Here is a 15,946-nt window from a genome sequence, read left to right as displayed (position 1 = left end):
GCTTGACTGCCGCGGTTCGCCCATGCTTGGGGGCTATATTCCTCACCGATTACTCGCCCTTCTCTGCTTGCCTGGGATAAGGTTTCCACGAGGGCTAACCTTTCCACTTTCCCCTCATTGATGACCCCAATCTTTTTAAACCCTGACTTCCCAACCGGGATGGATAGGAGGGTCGGCCAACGTTGGCAGGGAGGTGAGTGCAAACGTCTGGGACATCTGTTTGACATACAGGGCCTCATCATCCTTTTTAAACAGCATCATGTGGACTACAGCCTTACTGACTCGGATCTCTTTTTGCATGCACAAATGATGCACTGGGTATCCAAAGCCACAACACGACCCTTGCCATTAGACCGATGCTGCCGTTCGAGAAGTGGCTCCTGTACAAAAAAAGTTGATCACAAACTTATCTCCAAAATATACTCATTCCTCCACAGGAGCGCCAAAAAGGCTTGCTCGGCAGGTCAGAGGTGCTGGGAAGAAGAGCTGAGACGCACATTATCAGACAAGGAGTGAGAGGATGTCTTCTATGGGGCTCACCACACCGCACACTCCATGTAGCACGCTGAAACTGCATTTAAAATTGTATCCTACTGGTATCACAACCCGGCCTGTCTAACCAAGTGGAAATCTCAATGTGATGGCGTTTGCTGGCGCGGCTGCGGTAGCCCTGGTACCCTCCTTCACCTGCTGTAGAACTGCCCAAAGCTCATGAGATACTGGGAGAGTATACTTGATGACATAGATAGGGTCTTTGGCACAACCATTATCAGGCTTCCAACTTACACACTCTTGGGATTACCCAATGCCCTGACCTTCTCCTTGTGCTCTATCAGAGGAAAACAGATGGCACTAGCGCTGAATGCAGCACACCGGGTGCTGTTAGCGGGGAGGAAATCAGACAGGATGCCGGAGCATACACAATGGCTGCATTAATTGTAGTACCTTTTTAGGCATGGAGAGGCTGTCAATGGCTACCCTTGGGAATAATTCAGAGTATGCTAATCTCTGGGCCCCCTTTATTTCCATTCTATCCACTGAATTTTACAAATTGTCCTGTCCTAACTATCTCCGGATTTTGAAATTGATACCCAAGGATGGTGTGGAAGCATAGCGCAATCTAGCTTTGTAGGGCCTCATGATCATCTTTAGCAGTGTGGGTTATCGCATCCACTAGTTTACAGGCTAGATTATATTTTCTTTTGATTCTTGCTCACTGGAGAGGGGTGGGGTGGGGTGGAGGGTGGGCGTTGTTTTTTTTTCCTCATGTTCTTTTGTTCTCCTTTTTAAATGCAGACTCATTAGCAATCAATGGGTTGTTTCATGCTTTTGGTAGGCTGCTGGTCAAAAACGCCGCAGCGCATTGGACTCTGCTACTATCTGCTTATTGTGGACGTTCGGCCTACCAGTTATTTTTCTTTATAAATGCATCCGGCCCTGCTTGGGTTGTAGGTGACATGCTGTGTATCTACCCGATTATGTGAGTCTTGATCCCATTGCCTGCCCTCCTGGTTTGAATACGACTCTGCCTGCCCACTGGGTTGTAGGCAATACTGTGATGTATTTTCACGTTAAGTGTTCTGCTAATGAAAATCGATTCATTACGAAATAGCATCTTTATTTGTAAATACATCAATAATTTTCCTTAAACATCAACAAGCAAAATAGATCTAGAGTATTAGAGGGGAAAGCATGATATAAACATTAATAAGATCAGAAATAGCATTAACAATTGCAGAATCATGGGGTGCTCATTACTGACTGAGTATTAATTAACAGATTCTTGAAGGGTACGAGTTACTGGCTTGGAGAGATAAAAAGTCAAGAAAGGCCATAACATCCCTTTTTACTACAGGATCTAAAGAAGACAAAATAATCCTATCCACAATATAAATGAAGCAGACCCCATTTCTATCTATCGGCAGTATGAGATATTTTATTTAAATATATCCCATTGGCACTTAAGACCTGATTTAGATCTTGGCGGACGGATTACTCCGTCACAATAGTGATGGATATTCCGCCTGCCAAAATATAAATTCCACTATAGCCCATGGTATTTATATTTCAGCGGATGGGATATCCGTCACCATTGTGATGGAGTAACCTGCCTGTCGAGATCTAGATCACGCCCTAAGTTATAGAATAGTTACTCCAATAAAAGAGTTTCCAATTCTGTCTTTACAAGGAAGTGAACACTAGTCATATATTAGACTAGATGATTATATTATATTTTCTTTTTATTAAGTCACTATTGTTGTATTGTCCTGTGTGGGCAACTGTTAAGTAGAATTGTGGTGGAGAACAGTGGTACTGCTGGTGGCCATGATGGACTTTATGTTTCAAAAGGGTATGGTAATGGCAACTTGCCAATATGGTAATATCAAAATAAAAATTAATGTTGTCCCTCCCTTTGCGCAAATCACACTTTTGTCTCCTGGAATAGAATTTTTTGGGTCCCTTAGGGTCATTTTATTTTCACTCCCTGATAATTTGCCCCCTACACCACCTCACCTCATACCTACCCTGCCATCTGACAAAATTCTGCAACACCATCTGGCACCATACCCTGACGACCACTAAAACTATAACCTCAACTATACCTACTCCTTCATACCCACATCACTTCCCTACATGCACTGAGACTTTCTCATAATAAGCTAATCTAACTCTTGATAGTTGTGAAAACATCTGACACATTTCTATCTGCTGGCACACTCCTCAACAACCATATAGTTTTTGACTTAACCTCTAAACAGTATACCTCCTTCATCCCTAACACCTTGCTTTTCAATACTTTAACCGTTCATCACCTTGGCACCATACCCCCTCTCCTCCTTAAACCATCAATTGGCATCATACCCTGACATTATGCCATCTCCACATCCTGGCATTACCTGATGCAATACAGTACCGGAATATTGAGTACTAGATATTGTGATACACTTATATTGTTTCCAAAACATCAATGATCAAATCATCAACAAGGGAAGCATATTTGGGTCTCCCTGCAGCTACATTGCACAAACTACAAATCATTTAAACTACAGCAGAGAGGGTAATCTGTAAACTGCATAGACATGTGCATATCTCTCCAGCTTTACTGGCTTCCTCTGAAATAGAGAGCTTTTTGTAAAAAACAAAGTTTGTGTTACTTACAAATACATTTATTACCACGCTCCACTATTTGTAGGAAGGAGAATTAAGAGATATGTTCCTACTCAAGCACTCAGATTCTCTCTGGCCAACCAGTTGAGGATTCCTTGGTTCAAGGGACAGAGTGGAAGGGGCAGGAGCTTTTCTTTCCTAGCCTCCATCTAATGGAACTTACTCCGTTCATCTGTCAGGCTGGAACCCAACTTCCCGAGATTCAGGAAGCTTTTGAAGGCCTGGCTAAGCAAGTTTTTGATTAGCCCTACCCCTTTCTCCTCTCTCCCTCTTCGTTGTCACAGTGTTAAGAAAACCTTGTGTATACACGTAATCTGTAAGTTTTCCTAACATAGCATAACATGTGGTTACCTAAAGATTAACTATAGGTAACTTCACATATGTGTACCTTGATGATATATACATTGTCAAGGTATTCGGATGTGGATTAAAGAATATTAAATCTATACTAACCACTATATACTTTCCTCCTTGATATTTTGGTTGTCAATATGTTGGAAATGATCTTATACTATAACATTATTTAGTAGTGGATATTCAGCCCCTGATAACCCTTCCAAACAGCATACAACCACTCGCATTACTTCTGTATCCCTCTTTTTCAGCCCAGTCTTAATTTGTCAAGCGAATCCCACTCTCTTTCAGGAAACTTCAAAAACATGCTGTAAATGTAACCCCCGTTGCCTTTAGCTGTTCACCACAAAATGGCTGGGGCATTCCCAGCATCCCCATTTGTTTCTATCTCTGACTGAGGCAAGGTTCTTCAGTATGTTGGTAAGGTTCCTGGCTTAGCTTGAGCCTCAATGTGTACATTCTTTGTCCTGCCCTGCTGGGTGTTTGGGCACACAGTGGCACTCTGTGGAAGCCTCAGCATTGGGAGTGCCAACGACTGACTTCATTACATTGAAACTTCGTTTTAATGTAAACATTATGAACATATTTAATTGTCTTGTATCTCCCCATGCAGCTCGGGGAAGGGTTGTTCATGATTCTGTGATTGTGATGTTGGCTGGCTGATTTAATGACTGCTCTGGTGGTGCTAGTGGTATGATGCAGTGGCAACACTGCACAAGTATGTAGCAAGTCGGGACAAAGGGCAGGCCCACCGGACATGCCAGGGGTTTCATTTCGGCCTTTCACAGAATGGGATACTGGCTACAGACTCTCCTGGCAAGGACAAGACTGTGCTGCAGACCCTTCTTACTAACGTGTGAGCCTGTCGTATTACAACGCTTGTTTTTTTGCTAGTGCTAGCTCCCGCTGCCTTGTGAGAAGGATGGCATTGCCTGGTATGTTGTGTTAGGATAAGCAACTCTTTTGCAAAATGGCAGAAGCAAAAGCGACCGAGGTCTTCAATATGCAGCTTGATTTGTAGTGATTTGAGTGTTTATCTACAGTAGGTCAGCAACACAGTTACATTGGTTGTACTGCCCTTTTAATTTTTTGTGATTACATACATTGATAATTTAGTTAATTTGGACAATTTACATTATAGAATCTTTTTTCACTTCTTTTCAGATTTACTATTCTCACCCTCGCTCTTGCACGTCTCCTGCATCTGATGGAGCCACAGTGGAGGCTGCACTTTCTCCTATCTCGCTGCCAAGTCCTGGAACGACCTCCCACTCCACCTTCGAACCTCCCCTTTACTCGCTGACTTCAGGAAGGTACTAATAACCTGTCTCTTCGACTGAGACTCTCTGCAGCCCAGCGCCTGGATACCCCCTGGGGTGATAAGCTGCGCTTAACAAATACTGATTGATTTCCTATTCTAACACCAGTCCAGTAAACATCGGGGAAAGAGCATATATTTGATAGTCACCAATATTGAGGAAAGTGTATATGGTGGTCAGAATAAGTCTTCTAACTCTACTCTAACTTTGGGAAGGTGCATACATTGGGCAGGAAGAGGAGATGGACGTATTTCCTATTTTTACTCCAAGGCAGCAAACACTAGGAAAGGTGCATACATAGGGGGTGGCAGATATACTATTCTAATTCCATTGTAAAAACATTGATGAAAGTGCATATATTAGGGAGGGGTCAGATTTAAAAGTCTAATTCCAGCACAGCAAACCTTGTGGACAGTTTATATTTGTGAGGAGGTCATATTTACAGTATTAGGAAAATTGTGTAATTTGGGGTGGGGGATGAGCTAAGAGATTTATTATTATAACTCCAATGTAGCAAATATTGTGAAAGTGCAACCATTGTGAGAAGATGGTGGGAGCTGAGATTTATTATTCTGAATCTAGACCAACAAACATTGAATAAAACGCATAGTTTAGGAGGGTTGAATTTACTATTTGAACTTTAATTCAGCAAACACTGAGGAAAGTGTACAATCAATGGGTTATAATTTACGTGTATACCTCAAGTCCAATAAACAGTAGGAAAAGTGCATACACTTAGGGAACTCAGCTTTATTTTAATTACAGCCCTAGAAGTATTGGGGAGAGTGCATACACTGAGGAAGGGGCATTAATATTTAGTATTCTAATTCTATAGTTAGAACCAATTGGGAATATGCATACATTTGGAGGTTAAAATTAAAAAATGCCACTGGTAACCAACAAGCATATATAACAGAATATTTTTATTTAAAACACACGATTAACTTGAATTAAATCTTTAAATTAAATAGGCCCACAAATCAATATAAAGTATCATTTAAAAATGTTAAATATTGAAATTACCTTTATTTAAAAAATATTTTATATCATAATCATTGCTGAAAAGAATATCTAATAATACACCAAAATAATATAACTACATATTGAAACGTATTCAATAAATGCTTTAAAAGCTATATTTCAGTTTTATGAATTACAATTGTAGTCATTGAAACAATCATGTAATATTTACAAGTATATTAGAATGTTAAATAATCTTTTCAAGTTAATAAATAAATATTTTTGCATGTGCAACTGCCAATCAGAACTCCCGAAAACATATGAATCTAAATCAAACCAATAATAACAATTTTGATAATAAAAAACTGTACAACAAAATAAATCACAATTTTAAAAGTTAGATTTTCAATAATTATTTAATAATATTTCATAAACATAAAACACTACTTACATAATCCCTAATATATTACATAACCTTCCCGTATAATAAAATATCGTAAAAAAGAAACATATAATCAGATATCAGAATAAATGCAAAATAATTAAACACGTCAGAAATTAATTTATAAGATAAAAATGAAAATGATTAATAAATTGCTGTTAATTAAGTTACATTAATTACATTGTATTGTGATTAAAACATTGCCCAACCAATCCTCCAGCAACCTCACATACCGAAAATAAAATAAAATATATAATTGGCAATTTATTAAACATATAAACAAAATGCATAATAATAAGAAGTTATTAAATTACCATATTAAACAATTAATAATAATTAATTTATACTTTTCAGAAATCATTACCCACCCTCTAATATACCTCACAACGTAAAAATAAAATTGATAAAATAATTTAACATATGTGTAAATGAATAATTATATAATTTAAAATACTTACCACATAAAAATAAATTTCCAATTTAAATTGGCAAAATAATTCATCAGACAATTAATATCAAATAATAAATATTTTATTTAAAACACTGGCCACTCAGTTAGAGCCAGCTTTTCCTTCGGGACTCCAGGTCTCTTTTATTCAGGCCTGTTATGCCAAGAGTAAATAATATATGATTTAGTATAATAAAAAAATGCAAAAAAACATTTAATCCAATAACAGCCTGAAGCAGCTAGTGAAACTGTCTGATGGCTGGCATAAACACATGAAGTTGCCTGTCCCAGCCATTAGAGAGGTTGTCCGGGGCTGGAGAACTCCCAGCCCTGGCTTCAGGAACTTTACTGAACTTGCTGCCTCCCCTGTCGGTGGCATGCTAAAGCGTGAGCGCTAAAGGTAGCCATGGGTGTTGCAAACATCAGCCCTGCAGTGCCTGGGCTACATGTCAATCAGCCTGTCACCCTATCCTTTCCTAACTCGTCACAGTGTTGAGAAAGGATGGGGTGTAAGAGTAGAGCTTGAAACCTGGTACTTGCAACTTCACAGGTTTGAGGATTCATTTTCATGCTCCAGTGCTGGACACAGAGAGGAGGTATGCAGTTGTCCTGTGGGTAAATGGAAGAGCAGAATTCCAAATAAGACATGCGCAGGCAGCAAGATCAGTAAAAAAAGATTTTAAATGTGTGCGTATGGGTGAAAGTGTGTGTCCTTGAGAGAGAGTGTATGTATGTGTGACCAAGTCTGCGTGTGTGAAAGTGAGAGAGAGTCAGAGGAGGAGAAAGTCAGAATGAGTGAGAATGGGTGATAGGAAGAGTGAGTGAATGGTAGATAATGACTGTGATTGTAACTTATGACTGTGTGTGAGGCTGAGGGAATCAGAGTGATCCTGTGAGAGAGAGTGTATCTATGTTTGAGCATGTCTGTGTGTGTGAAAGTGGGAGAGAGTCAGTGAAGGAGCAAGTCAGAATGAGTAAGAATGAGTGATAGGATTAGTGAGTGAGCGATGGATAATGAGTGTGACTGAGTAATAACAGGTGAGACTAAGTGAGTCTGACTGAGTTAGAGTAAATTGAGTGAATCAAAATGAGTGAGAAAGGGTGAAACTGATTGGATCTGAGTGAGAATGAGTGGGACTGTATGGGTGAGTGAGTCATAGAGAGTAAAAGTGAGCATCAGTGCAAATGAGAGTGAAGGCAACTGAATAAGACTGTGTGCAAGTGAGTTTTGAAAGAACCCCCTCCTCCAAACAATCAGCAAAGAAGACAGACTTCCTCATTGTAATTCGAGCCAAGGATTACATCCCATCACATTTAACAGCTATTTCACTCAGTCCCACAATAAAACTCACATCTGGAAAATAAAATGAAGCAAATATTTGAAAAAAATATTAAACATATAGATACATAATAACAGCTAAAAAATAAATAACATGTTAATCATTTAACATTAATTACTACGAGGCCGATTACAATACGGTCGGAGTCTTTAGAGCTGCATCGTAATGACCCGCTCGGTTTCCTCTCCAACCGCCTCATTATGTTGGAGGCGGTCAGAAAGGAAACCGGCCGGTAATTTCGGCTGGCTTCCGACATGGTCCGAGAGCCTGTCTGTCAGTCAGAACCCAGCAAGTAATCTCAAGAGTCTTTCCGCCCTTGAGATTACGATCACGGTTTTCAACATGGTTTCCATGCGGGTCGGTCCGACATGGAAACCATGTCAGAAAGCATGTTTGGGGGCCCCAGCACGGTCCCCTTTGGTGCATGACCTCCAGTTGGAGGTCAAGGGGGCTCCCTGTTAATCCCTGTACCTTGTGGCAGGCACCTTGAAGTGCCTGCCACGGGGTGCAGGGATGAACCGCACCTCCCATTTCACTATAGCAGCATGCATTACGGCCGCTTTACGGCCGTAATGCATGTTCCCAAATTGAAATATAGGAATGCAACCGAACAGTGTTCAGTCACATCTTAATGAGGCGGTGTGGACCGGGTGTCGGTAGTAGCCGCCACACCACCACAGGTTTGGCTAGCCAACTTGTGATCACTAACCCCCCCACCCCACCCCCCCTTTAGTTATTTAGTACTCATCATGGTTTGTTTTTCGTACAGGTTATGAAGCCGGTTCCTCCTGTGGCATTAGACCTTCTCAGGTGAGGCACACGAGCAGAGTCGCTTTGGGGTGAGGCAGTGTGATCCTTTATGGGAACCTGTTTCCAGAGATGCCTTTTCTGGGGCTCAAATTCGCATTTTTATTTAAAATATCTGCGCTTCCTGTTGGTCATGTAGAAGGTGGCATCACCTTCACTGGACATATGTTTTTTCTGCATCAATATGATGCCACTAAACTGATTCATGCTGCATAGGGATCGATATTAAAGACTAAGACAAAATAAATGTAAAGATTTGTTGGTGGTGTAAAGCGCTGCACTGCTCGGGTTCAAAGAGATGTTCGTCACGGGCAAATATTCATCTCTCTCTCTGTACTTATCTCTCTCATGCTCTTTATCAAGGTCTCTTAGCCGGCCTCACTTTCTCCCTCGCTTCCCTCTCCAACACTCTTTATATCCCCCCCCCACCCCCGTTTTTGTTCGTCTCCTCCCCCCACGCTCTCCCCATAAATACCACTCTCCATGCCTCCTTTCTGCCCGAGTTTTAATCCATTGACATTTAAAATGCTAATTTGTGCAGATTTCCCTTTGAACAGAAGACGTGACCTGGTATAAAAAAGGTGGAAAAGATCAAACGTGTTGTACAAGAGAAGAGGCGAGCTCTTCAATCCATGCGCTGTAGCCCCTCCGTGGTGCGGATTAAGGAAGGGGAAGGGGGGCGTCGAGGGAGGGCGCCCGGATGCAGGTCCGATGGGGAGGGAGGCGACGAGAAATAGGGATGCTGGATGAGGTTCATCTGGGAAGGGGGGACAGGTGTGAGATGCAGGCAGAGAGGCGGGGACTGGTGCGTGGACGGGGGTGCAGTGATGTAAGACGATGGAAAAACAGAAAGGGTAGCGATAGACATGATAAGGGGAGCATAGGAACAAGCTGATGAGAGGGAGGGAAGGGTGTCTGGGCAGATATATGGGGAGTGGGATCAGGGAGACGAGGGTGACATTCAGGAAACGTCAGGTTCGTGGGACAGAATATAAGCCCAGGCAGCAAAATGAAAAGGCAGCAAAATGAAAGTGCCCACCTTTAGTAAATTAGATAGCTAAAAAAGAGGCCCAGGTTTGCAAATTGGGAAAGTTTTAAGCTTTTAGGGCCAGATGTAGGTAATAAAATATTTACCACCTCTTAAATACCGTTACACACCGACTCGGTATTACCGAGTAGGAAAATGAGATGTAGGTAACAATGCCGGTAACAAATACCGACTCGGAACCTGTCGGTAATCGGAAACGGTATTTACCGACTCGGAATATACCTACACGGTAAAATCCGAGTCGGAAAAACCCAAACTGATCCACCGGTGCCATGGCCCATAGGAATGAATGGCAACTCCCGACCCGGAAAATACCGAGTCGGTAAAATCCGACCCGGTATTTACCGTGTCGGTAATATCCGTCGAAGATTTGAAACTGACAAACATGTGTGCCTGTGAACCAATCAGGTACTCCAACCACACCCAAATCCAAAGCCACAGGGGAACCAACCAATCAGATCCAAGCACCACACCCCAGTACCTGGGACAGGCCACGCCCATGCAGGTGCAGAAACCAACAGTCAGGAGAGCAGGAGGACAGAGTGTGGAGCAGCCTTTCCTGAGACAAACAACACTGCAAGATGGAGAGCCAGGAGGCACAGAGAGATGCTGCAGAGCGCAAAAGGAAGCAGAAGTTCAGCCAGGAGGAACTGCAGGTGCTAATTTCGGAGATTGTCAGACATTATGGCAAAATATTTGGAAAGCAAACTCTGCATGTTGCAGAATCAATCAAACGCAGCACCTGGTTGGACATACAAGGCAAGGTAAATGCCATTGGTGTCACCCACCGTGACCTTGAAGACCTAAAAAAACGGTGGTATGACATCCGCATAATCACCAAAAAAAAACTTGCTGCCCACCGCAAGGAAAGTGCTGCTACAGGAGGAGGAAGAAACAGAGCCCCCAGACTCACGGACATCGAGGAGATGGTGGCATCCACCCTTGAGAAGGAATGTATTCACGGAATTGGAGACGCTGACAGCTCAGCAAGAGGAGCAAAGAAACCAGGTAAGATGCAAGAACATTATCATTTACCCATTTACCTATTCCCCTCACAGGACAAATCAGACTCCACAACAGGTTTAACTAATGTCCTGCAATGCATCCTGGGAAATGTAGTCATGTGTAGATACCTCAGAGCAGTCAGCGTGCATTGCAGCAAGGGGAGCAACAGACAAGTAGCATAGGCAAATGAGAGACAGGCAAAAGTGCAATAGAAGTGTATTTTATCTCATGACACAGGTGAACAACATTACTGACACAATGTCCATGTCTGTCCACAGGAGAGTCAAAGCGCAGCACAGCAGAGGTCAGAGGGAAGAGGAGGGAAGGAGCCGGACCTAGCACATCTCACGGAGGGAAGGACCAAGAGCAGGCAGCCCCGATACCTGAGGAGGCAACTGCAGAAAATCCACAATCCCCTCTCCTATTCGGTAGTCAGGACACAGGAGCGGCAGAACAGTCACCCACCCCCACATCACCATCCCCAGTGCTGGGAAGAGTAAGGAGCCATGATGTGCCCCCTCGCAGAATACTGCAAACATCATCGGAGGAGGAGGTGGAGGGTGACACACAGGACAGAGGCAACACCGAGCAGCAGCCCAGTCCCAGAGTCACGCGGGCCAGTGTCCGAGGGCGACGGCCACGGGAGGTAGAGGATGTGCGTCAAGTCCAAGGTGTCTTCTGCGGACTGGAGGCCACCATGGTGAAGGTGCAGCGCCTGCAGGCAAAAGCGATGATGGGGGTTCAGAGGCACGCACGCACAACAAATAATAAACTGGAAGCAGTAGGCAAGGGCATAGGGGAAATGGCAGAAAGCATGCAATCCATGGCGTCAGGAATATCTGATATTACACAGTGCATGACTGTCCTGTGTGACAAATTGGACAGGGACCATTTGGAGAGACGCATGGCCCGTGTGGATGTGCGCCAGCAAACCAACGCCCTGAACAGGTTTGCCACTGCTACCACTGTGCTGTGCAGACGGTCAGTCACGATGCAGGATGCCATAGTGCAGTGCTGCAACAATTTAAGTGAAGGTATGGCCAGGATGACCTCTGCTATGGAGCTAGTGCTCGCGCATCAGACTGGCACTGGAGGCGACACTTGTGCTGCCGAAAGCGAGGGGTCCACCAGCAGGAGTGGTGCAAGCACTCCTGTGCATGACTTACGGAGGAGTGGCAGCCGTCGGGGAAGTGTGACAGGCCAGAGTGAGAACATTGATTCACAGCCACAGCAGCCCCGCCCTGTGGCCCGTGGCCACAAACAATGACTTTGCCCTCCACCCAAGGCTGTAGTCACGGTGGTGTTAACCGTGACAACACACTCATGGAGTGTTTGATATAGTGAGCCCAATGTGAGCTAACAATGCTGTGGCGTAGTGAATATTAAACTACTTACACAAAGTTACATTCATGCCTGTGTCTCTTTACTCACTCAGAAATATTGTTGTGTAACCTCTTCCCGTCTCAGTCTCCCATCTGTAGCTGCTGCTGCCACTGTAGCTTGGGGCTCTGCCACCTCTGGGTCGTCATCAATGTCCTCATGATATGTGAGCTCCACCTCAGTGCCTTGCTTGGTGGCGAGATTATGCAACATTGCACAGGTCGCTATTATTTTGCAGCAGATGATTGGGGTGTACTGCCGTGCACCTCCACTCTTGTGGAGGCAGCGAAACCTGCTCTTAAGGAGTCCAAATGTGCGCTCAACTACGTTTCGTGTGGATCTGTGAGCCACGTTGTATCGCCTTTCACTCCTGGTGGATGGGTTGAGGTAGGGAGTGAGCACAAAGGACCGCAGGGTATATGCACTGTCGCCTAGGGGGAGAAAGATAGACATTAATTGCAAGTACATGAGACGTAGATCTAATGTGAGTGTCAGGGTGTGTCATTGTGATTTACCTAGCAGGTATCCATTTCCAAATTCTCCGGCAAGTAGGCGTGTGTATATTCCACTATTCTGGAATATGTAAGAATCATGGGTACTTCCGGGGAACTTGGCTACGATGTCAGTGATGAGGTTACCTGCATTACATATGACCTGGACGTTGATGGAGTGCGTCGATTTGCGATTCCTGTATATGTGCTCTGTGGCTGCAGGTGGACAGAGTGGGACGTGGGTGCCATCGATGCAGCCGATCACGTGAGGGAAGTGTGCCAGTTGATAAAAGTCAGTCTTGGTTTTGGCTAATTCTGCCGGTGTAACAGGGAATGAAATATAATGCCCCATCCTCTGCATCATGGCGTCAAGAAACCTCCTGAAGAAGCGGGACAGGCAGCCCTGGGACACGCCACCCACTACAGCTATCACACTCTGGTAGCTCCCTGAGGCCAGCAGGTGTAAGCTACATAGCACCTGGACATGAGGTGGGATGGCATGGGCCCTGGGTGTTGGGTGGTCCAGGAGAGGGTGTAGGTCCCTGATCAATTGCTTGATGGTGTCTGGGTGTAGCCTGTACCTCTGCAGTATTTCAGGCTCTGTCAGTTGGAACAGTGTTATCCTCTGCCTGTACACTTGTTCCTCCCTTAGCCATTCTCTCTGTCCTGCTGCCTGTAGTCTCTGCCGTCTTGCTATGATGTAAAAAGCCGCCATCATGGGTCCTGAGGTGCATTTTGGGACTTTTTTTATAGCCCTCCCTTGGTTACCACCTGCTTTCAATCCATGGTAAATACCGACTTAAAAATACCGTTTTTCGGCAGATTCGGTATTTTTGGGCTTACCTACATCTCCAAGGCAAATTATTACCGTTTCTGATTTTCCGAGTCGGAAAATACGAACTCGGTATTTATGTATACGGTAGATTCCGACACGGTAATTTTACCGGGTCATTTTTACCGAGTCGGTATGTTTCCGACTCGGGTTTTCAATAATCGGTAATTAATGGCCTCCTACATCTCATTTCCTGGATTCCGGTCGGTAACGGCCGATTTTACCGGTTTTCGGCCGTTACCACCCGGTAAATGCCTACCTACATCTGGCCCTTAATGACATACTGGAATTTGGAACTTATGGAGCAGTGCAGGGATTCGAGCTTGCTGCAATCAATGTTTGTTTTTATATCAGTAAAATCAACAGTAAAAACTGGCCCAGCAGACCATAAAACGGGCCCACAAACAACGGAAAAACGGACCATTCACAGAAGTGTCAGTCCAGCACTGCCTGATTGACATATATTACAAGCAAGAGGCAGGGAGTCTCTACCTGTGTGTATCTATACATGCAACAGTCACTGATAAGCGAAACGCTAGCAACTCAGGGCCAATGGGGCTTTGCGGGGAGCGGCCGACCGGAGTGAGGCTCCCCCCCCCCAGGAATTTTGGGGCCCCGGGAGAGTGGACCGGGGGTTGACATGCAGGAGACTGTGGCAAGACTGTTTTGGGCTGGTTGGGCTGTCGTTGGGCTGGCATTGGGCTCCTTGGGCTTGTGGGGGTATTTAGCCGGCCATGTCAGGTCACTGTCCACCATTTTAGGGACAGTGACATGGCAGCCGGTGGTTAGGCAGGGGCGATTTTGGTTTTAGGAAAAGCCTCTCTCTGTTTTTCTTTAACTTGCTTCACGGTGATTGCTCGCCTCCCCCCCCCCCTCCTGCCCCCTCGCTCCTTCCTCCAGGTTTTCCTCCGTCTGGTTAACTGTTCCACATTTTGCATTAGGCCGGGCGCTCCCGCTCCGTCTGGAGCGGATTGCGGGGAGCGCGCGCCGTGCTACGAGCCATCCATCAGCTGATTATTGGTCTATGGACGAGCCTCCGGCGGGGGGCGGAAGCAGGGGATAAACTCCTTGTGCTGACAGACGGGCCCCTGCGTGGCGATAAATCCCGTCCCCGGGTGAGTGTCTTTGCAGGGCCGCGAAAACACACAGGGGAGGTGGGGAGGAGGAAAAGCGGGGTCTGTTCGGGCGCGTAGCCTCTTAAAGGATGGACCTGGTGCGGAGGGTCCGGGAAGGCCCCCCGCGGCGCGCGCGGCGGGGGGGGATCGCATGCTGCGAGCCTACGTGGCTACGCCCGATGCGAGAGGCGGGGGGCGGGGCGGGTGGTGGTTGGCGGCGAGAGGGAGAGGCGGTGGGGGTGGGGGGGACGGCATCGGGCAAGAAGCGCAAGGGCGCTAATAAGGCGGCGCTGGCGTTGTGGGGGGGCAGGGGGCCAGAAGAGTGCGTCAGGTGAGGCTGGGGGTGAGGGGATTGTGAGGGAGGGGGTAGGGGGAGGAAATGGAGCGCATACCGTGGAGGGGGAGTGGGGGGGGCTGCCAGGGGTCCATACTGGGGAGGGGTTGGGCAAAGGGGGCTGGCTGGCGGGGTGGACAACGCGCTGGGGCCGGGGGGGGAGAGACAGGGAGCTGGGAGGATCCCAGGGGCTGGATCTGCGAGGGGAGGGAGCTGGGGGTGCTGGAGTGGTTGGGGCGGTGGTTTCAGGATGGGTGGGGTGCCCAGTGGGGGGGGGGGCTTGCGGGGAGGTAGGCGTGGGGGGAGGTTGGGGCGGGGAGGAGTGTGGGGCCATCAAAGGGTGGTTGGGGTGGGTGGCCAGCGAGGCAGGGGGGCATTCCGTGGCATGGGGAAGGTGCACGCTCAAGGGGTGGGGGGTAGGGGGTGGCGAGTAATCCCGGCATGCTGGACTTCCCCCCCTTTTTTCTTGGCAGGAACGGTTGGCTGGGTGCTCGGGTGAGCAGCATGCGGCTCCGACCCACCAAGTGGATGGGCCGGCTCAGCCTGGTACGGGCGGTCGTGCTCCAACGTGGGACCCCTCACAAGAGAGTGTTAGATGGCGGGGGGATAGGTTCCCGCCAGCCCCACCCCGAAGGGTCTCGACGGCCGCCGGGAGATGGGGATAGTGTGTTGGTCGACCTTCATCTGAGTGGCTGTTGTGGTATTCCGTGTGCTGAATTGTTATCAGATGCTAAACGGAGTTTTGTTTCCAGGGAGGAGGTGGGGATTAGCGGATGAATACTGTGGGAGAACGGTTGGGCAAGTGAGAGCTTGGAGTCGCCAAGGAGGGGGAGATGCGGGAGTGGGTGGGGGTGAGGAGTAATGATGTTTGAAGTGTCGAGAGTGACGGCCCCCCCAGCTAAA

Source organism: Lissotriton helveticus, chromosome 3_1, assembly GCF_964261635.1.
Source record: "Lissotriton helveticus chromosome 3_1, aLisHel1.1, whole genome shotgun sequence".
Taxonomy (NCBI): domain Eukaryota; kingdom Metazoa; phylum Chordata; class Amphibia; order Caudata; family Salamandridae; genus Lissotriton; species Lissotriton helveticus.
The sequence above is the reverse complement of the archived record's forward strand: the minus strand, read 5'-3'. Positions refer to the sequence as shown.